We start from the raw sequence: 6,000 nt of genomic DNA, 5'->3' as shown, positions 1-6,000 counted from the left end.
TTTAGGGACTAGAAGACTGAGTTTCAGCAGGACCTAGGCTAAAAATGTTCACCTGGCCCAAAGAGCAGCAAGGTTCAAGTTTCCATACATTTCGAGTTTGATGGCTGTGTTTGTACCCGAAGGGCACATGTAATATCGACAGAAAGATGTTGTGTGACTTAGGCTTCAGTGAGTGTAAGTTCTTCTGGTGTAAAAGAACTGTATAGATTGAACATTTGCTTTGAAACCTTGCAAATGTGAAAGATGACCTTTGATCAGAGTCTGGACTCTTGAAAAATTTTGTGTGGAAATGTGTTGGTGGCTTTGATTTTATTTTTTTTTTTAATGAGTTACGGGAATGGAGAGACCCTAGAGGCAAGGGAATAATAAAAAGGACATGCTTTAATGTTGTCATTGCTAAATGAAGTATTTGCCAAACCTAAATATTCACCCGGGCTCTGGGACTCACCCTTGATGAGGGAAAATACATAGAGCCATACTCAAGCCATTGATTGCAGGCACTTGCTGAGGCCATTTGCCATGAATTAACTTTTTGTGCTATGCTACAATAAACTCAGTATAACTTTCCCACTCTTTTAAACAAGAAAACAGGTTGTATCAAAACTCTGGCAGCAGAATCCACTCCTTCCAAGTAAAATGATGAAACTACTGATAATTTAGGAGAACTGGCTGCTGCACTCCCCTTTTATTCTGCTGGTGATGTATAAGTGCACTTAGGTCTTTTCATTCCTGTCTCTATCTCTGTCTCCTCCTTGATTAACAGTTTTGGTATACTGCTATGTGCTGCTTATGTGGCATCTGGTTCAGTGTCTGTCACTTCAGGGGCTGCTTGCATCTGGCTATGATATAAAATGCCAATCTGATGTATTTTGTCCTGGTCAGTGGCCCTTCATGGTCTAAGGTGAAGGCAGTTGAATTGTAGCTGTATTTACTTATTTCTGGAAATGTGCTGAATGTCTCAGTAAAACATTCCTTATGGAGAACAAAGGCTTTTTGCTGACCTGTGGGTCACCAGAGTAATTCACAGTCCAAACCACTGATCCACTGCAAAAGCTGTCTCCAGACCATAATTTGTTATCAAGGAGAACAAAAAGGAGGCTAATTTATAAAATTTATGCAAAACATCAGCACTTCTTGGTTCTCCACTTCATGTAAACTTTTTCCCTTGTTTTGATTCATGCCTTTGTGTTAAGATCGAAATGAAACAAAATTTTCTCTTGGCCCCCAAGAGAGAAATAATTATACATTTGTTTCATTTCTTATCCAACCATTTCTAAACTGCCCATTTATTATAGCAAGACCTGCAGAAGGCCACAGCTCTGCTGAGAATATTAATCCAATTGTTGACTATAACATACCATGAATAGGTGTGGTATAGTTTATAGGTATAGAACATCTAAATCCTGTTAAACCAACCAAGTCTATTGCTGAAAATTCTCACCATTTGTTCCTGTTTCTTTGTCTACCCTGTTGGCAGGAAATCATTTAGCCTAACCTTAGTGTAGCTCACACCATCTCTGTATAATCTTTACCACTCTTGCATTTGTGTAGTGAGAAGTCATTCTTGTCAGAGACACTCTTGAGATTCTGAAAGTAAAGCCAGACTTTTCTCTTATGTATGCAGTATTGCTCTTGGAGAAAAATGGAACTATGCTCACTGTGCTAATGGTATAATTATGGGGTCTCACTTCCAGGAGTAGAAAGAAGGCATTGGTTTTCATAATGTGCATGAACTTGGGCTTCAATGCAAAATTCATAAAGAAGATACAAACGAATCATTGCTACTAAATAAGGTAGGTCTTGGTGAATAATAGCATTCAAAAATATGCTCAATAAATGCAATCTTTACACTTATAGAAGTGCTTTTTTTTGAGGCTGTGTGTTTGAAGTCTTTTGCTATTATGCTTATTGCAAGTATTTGAAATGTAGTTGAAATTTGATCTCTCCTTTAGGGGTAGCAACAAATCACATACTGTTGTTTCCACTTCCTGACTATATTATCAAAATCCTTGTAATCAGTGCAATGTCTTAAGAATTTTAATCTATCCTTCTGGATAACAGAAACAAATAGAGGATTTGAAAAAATTGTCAACCACTTTGTCAGTCCTGAGTGTCCAGCCCTTTCCTGAAGCATTGCACATAGAACATTTTATTTCCTCCCCAATATATTGGTTTCACACAGAGTTTAAAATTTACCTTGTCACCATATTTGCACAAAAACATTACATAAGCAAGTATGGTCCTAATTGAGATAGATATTTTTCTACCTTTTTAATTGGTTCTATAAAGGTCTTTGAAGGGGTTTAAAAACTTAGATTATGCAGTGTCCCAATTGCATAAAATCTATTGCTTGTCTTTTATTCATATGCATGCTTAAGATTACTTGTCTTTGTGTGCATATGAGAATAGGTATTGATTCCTTGACAGTCTATGTTAAGCAAACAAAAACCCAAAGGAAATAAGTTTTCAAGCCTTTGTGACAGGTTTTGCTGTGTTTGCTGTGTTTAGAGATGAATAGATGAATGATTTGAGATGAAACGGAGGAACCTCAAAGAATTAGTGAGATATAAGTTTTAGCCAAGGTGAAAAAGTTACAGTATCTTTCTAGGTTTGTCCTAGAAGTAAACATTCTGAGCCTATACAACTGAATGAATAATTTTCCAATTTAAAATGGGTATGTTCAAAACTTCCTACTTTTGGGATACATATACATCAACATTATTCTTCAAAATTTTGCTGTTTTGTCTCCTGCCCCCCTGCCCATTTTTCTTCCTACCCTAGGAGGTGGAAAGAAGTATGAAAGATGATTTCACAGGAGCAACATGCACAGTTACCATACACAGATAGTGTTACCATAATGATACATCAAAACAAGTATTCAGAATCGGAGCATTTCAGAATTGAACATTTCAGAATTGGAAATTACCAAAATTTAAGATTTTCTAAGTTATGAGGAATGAATTTTTTAACCTCAATAATGCTATTTTAAGAGTCCTGTTATTTAAGAGGTGATTTTAAGCTGCTTAGAACAGTAATCTCTTCTCTTCCCTCATTTTGTTTTTGTACTATACCATCATACAGACAGCTATAAAAACCATCAAGAGAAATAGGCTCTTCAGGCTGATGGCTCCAAAGCCTGGCCCCAGAACAAAGGTATTGCAGTGTCAGATCATTGTTCTCTTTGTGAATGAGTACCCAAAAAGGGAATGAAACATCTTCTATGTTGTGAAGATCTATGGGTGACTTGGAGTGGTGAGCTTCAAGACTCTTTCTCTGATCCAGGCTGAGGAGGAATGTGTCACCTGCCCTTTTGCTCATTTCCTCTAGACGATACTTCCACAATCCCTTGTGCTTCTGGGTTGTCTAAATCCTTTTTTATTCTTTATTATGGAATGATTTGCATTGGGAGGTACCTACAACATCATCTAGTCATAAACCTTTGTTCTGGGCAGGAACAACTTCTTCCTTACTAGAACAGTGGATGGTGCTCAAAACTCCATCCATTCTGGCCTTGAATGCTTCCAGGGATAGGGCATTCACAACTACTCTGGGCAACCTCTTCTAAGGCTTTATCACCCTTTCAGAAAAGAATTTATTCCTAATGTCTTATCTATACCCACCCTCTTTCAATTTCAAGCCACTGTACACCCTTGTTAGAAGTGCCTCTCCAGCCTTCTTCTAGGCCCCTGTTTTGTACTGGAATGTGCTCCCTGAACCCTTTTCTTCTCCAGGGTGAGCAACCCCAGCTCTCTTAGCCTATTTTCTCAGAAGAGGAATTCCATCCTTCTGACCGTCTTTGTGGCTTTGTCTGGACTTGCTTCAATGGGTCTATATTTGTCTTACCTTGGGGCCCCCAGAGCTGGATGCAGCACTCCAGGTGGGGGTCTCATGAGAGTGAGGTAGAAGGTGAAAATCACCTTTGACCTGCTGGTCACACTTCCACTGGTGCATCCTTTTGGCCTAGCTGTATACAGGGGACCCATTTCCAACTCTTCAGTGGGTGGTTTTCACTGCTAAATACCTTTCTTTTTAACCTTGCCTTGCTCCTATGACCCATGAGGTTTCACTTCTGGCAATCCATGTGTTGCTTTCCATGCCCTTCACCAAGTTCCTGCTCCTTCCTCTTGTAAGATGTGTCCCTTCCTTGCTACTTCCATGTACCACACTAACCATGTTTCTGATTCCCAGTTCTCTTGTCAGCCTCCTTCCTTGCTCTTATTCTATTACCTCCACTAGGGAGATCTCCAGGTATGATCACCAGCTCTGTGTGTGATAAATATTTATTCGTCTGCCACCTTACATAGCTGGGTCTGATTTTAGCAAACTTGAAGGTGATCAAAATAAGAGACAAAGCTTGAATGAATTATACAAAGATATTTGCTGCCCCTCTGAGAAGCTGGTTGCTTGGGGTTTTTTTTTGGTTTTGGTGTGTGGTTTTTTTTGTTTTTGTTTTTCAATTTGGTTATTTGGTTTTTGTTTGTTTGTTTATTTTGGTTTTTTCCCCAAAGTATTTCTTTAGATGTATCATTTTCAGATATAAATATTATGTGGAGGCTGCTCTTGGTGCCCCCATTTTTCTTGTGAAAAGTTTTGTTTCCTAGCCCAAGATGGGATGTCTGGCAAATGACCTTCCCCTAAGGGTCTTTTCATTTCTGCTGAAAAAGGCAGAGCTGGAATTAGAGTCAATGGAACTGTCAAGGCAATGCTACACCCAAGTTAACAGTGACCTACTAAGTAATGTGGCTATAATGCTATTTTTTTTCTCCATATAGCATTGGAATGAGGGGATAGTCTCAGCTATAATGTGTTGCAAAGTGTGGACCACGGAAATTTGCTTCACCATAACTATTCGCCAGCTTTAGGGTGAGTGCAGTAGCTGTGTACTAAACGTCCACTATTAACAAATAATTTATAGCCCGGGTGAATCTCCAACAAAACATCACCAATCTCATGTGCTAACTGTGTGACAGAGACAAATATAGTCAAAATCTCCAGGGTCTTCTTACTTCCTGCCTGCCAACTTCACAATGTAGAGACCTTATCACATATAGTCTGACAATGTGTGTCTTTCCCCTGAGCTTCCTTCCAGGCATTGGGACTTTGGTCATCCTTTTGCCCAGGAGACTTTATAAGCTTGACACCTTTGTTGAAGGCAGAGCATATGGAAATGAACTGCAATGCAGCATGTGGTATGAAAATGATTTTAAATTCCGTCATTATCACAGTTTAGCATTGTGGCCAGAGCTTTCCCTTAATTACTCCCTAGAGGGACAAACTGCTGATACTATAACTAGACTGAGGCCATCTACTAAACCCAAAGCCCTATTTTAATTCTGAAAATTAAATATTTATTGTTCACAGGAGCATTTTGTTAAAAATGAAATGAGAGACAGAGGAAGAAACAAGTTTGTGGGGTTTAGTTCATCGCCCCATTGGTGTGGGTTGGCAGATATGGATGTGCATTGCTTCAAGAGGTCAGACTCCCTGTTGGCAAAAGCAGTCAGATATCTGACTCCAGACAGGTTGAGAAGGTAAATTTTGGTTATGTATATTACAAGACTGCAAGGCTCTAAAAGTTGAATTTCAGGAGCCTAGCAGCAGTCATTTGATCTATACCCTCTCACTTTAAAGAGATTGTGATTTTTTAAACTCATCTGTAGAGGACATTTCATGTGAACTCCATAGACCTCAGAGCATTAAATTTGCTCTGAATGTCTTTGTGATAACTTAGACCAGCATATTCTAGCCTTGATTTTAACCTCTGTTTCGTGTGCCACCCTATATGATGATGAAACTTTTTCCTGACTTTCCTATGCTGCTCTATTCATAACTTCCATTTCTCCATATTTCCATGTACTCTTTTTCTCCATCTTCTTTAAATAGTTTTGCAATGAATAACTGTCTTAACAAGGTGCATGTACTTTCCAAGTGAGAGCTGTCCTGCAGTCATTAGCTCTTAGTCTAGCAGATGACAGTCTAGCAGTGATGAGATCTTGGTAT

At 38.9% G+C, this 6,000-nt stretch overlaps 1 long non-coding RNA gene across 1 annotated transcript in view; it reads left to right on the top strand.

Annotated features, from left to right (window-relative positions):
* The first annotated feature begins 1,694 nt into the window (after positions 1-1,694).
* LOC119697199 overlaps positions 1,695-6,000 on the top strand; it is an 81,516-nt gene continuing 77,210 nt past the window's right edge. Inside the window, exon 1 of the long non-coding RNA XR_005255796.1 lies at positions 1,695-1,793. This is a non-coding gene — a long non-coding RNA (uncharacterized LOC119697199). The remainder of the gene's footprint in view (positions 1,794-6,000) is intronic.

This window comes from Motacilla alba, chromosome 2 (genome assembly GCF_015832195.1).
Source record: "Motacilla alba alba isolate MOTALB_02 chromosome 2, Motacilla_alba_V1.0_pri, whole genome shotgun sequence".
In the NCBI taxonomy this organism is placed as follows: domain Eukaryota; kingdom Metazoa; phylum Chordata; class Aves; order Passeriformes; family Motacillidae; genus Motacilla; species Motacilla alba.
Note: the sequence above shows the minus strand (reverse complement) of the source record. Positions and strands in the feature narration are given on the sequence as shown.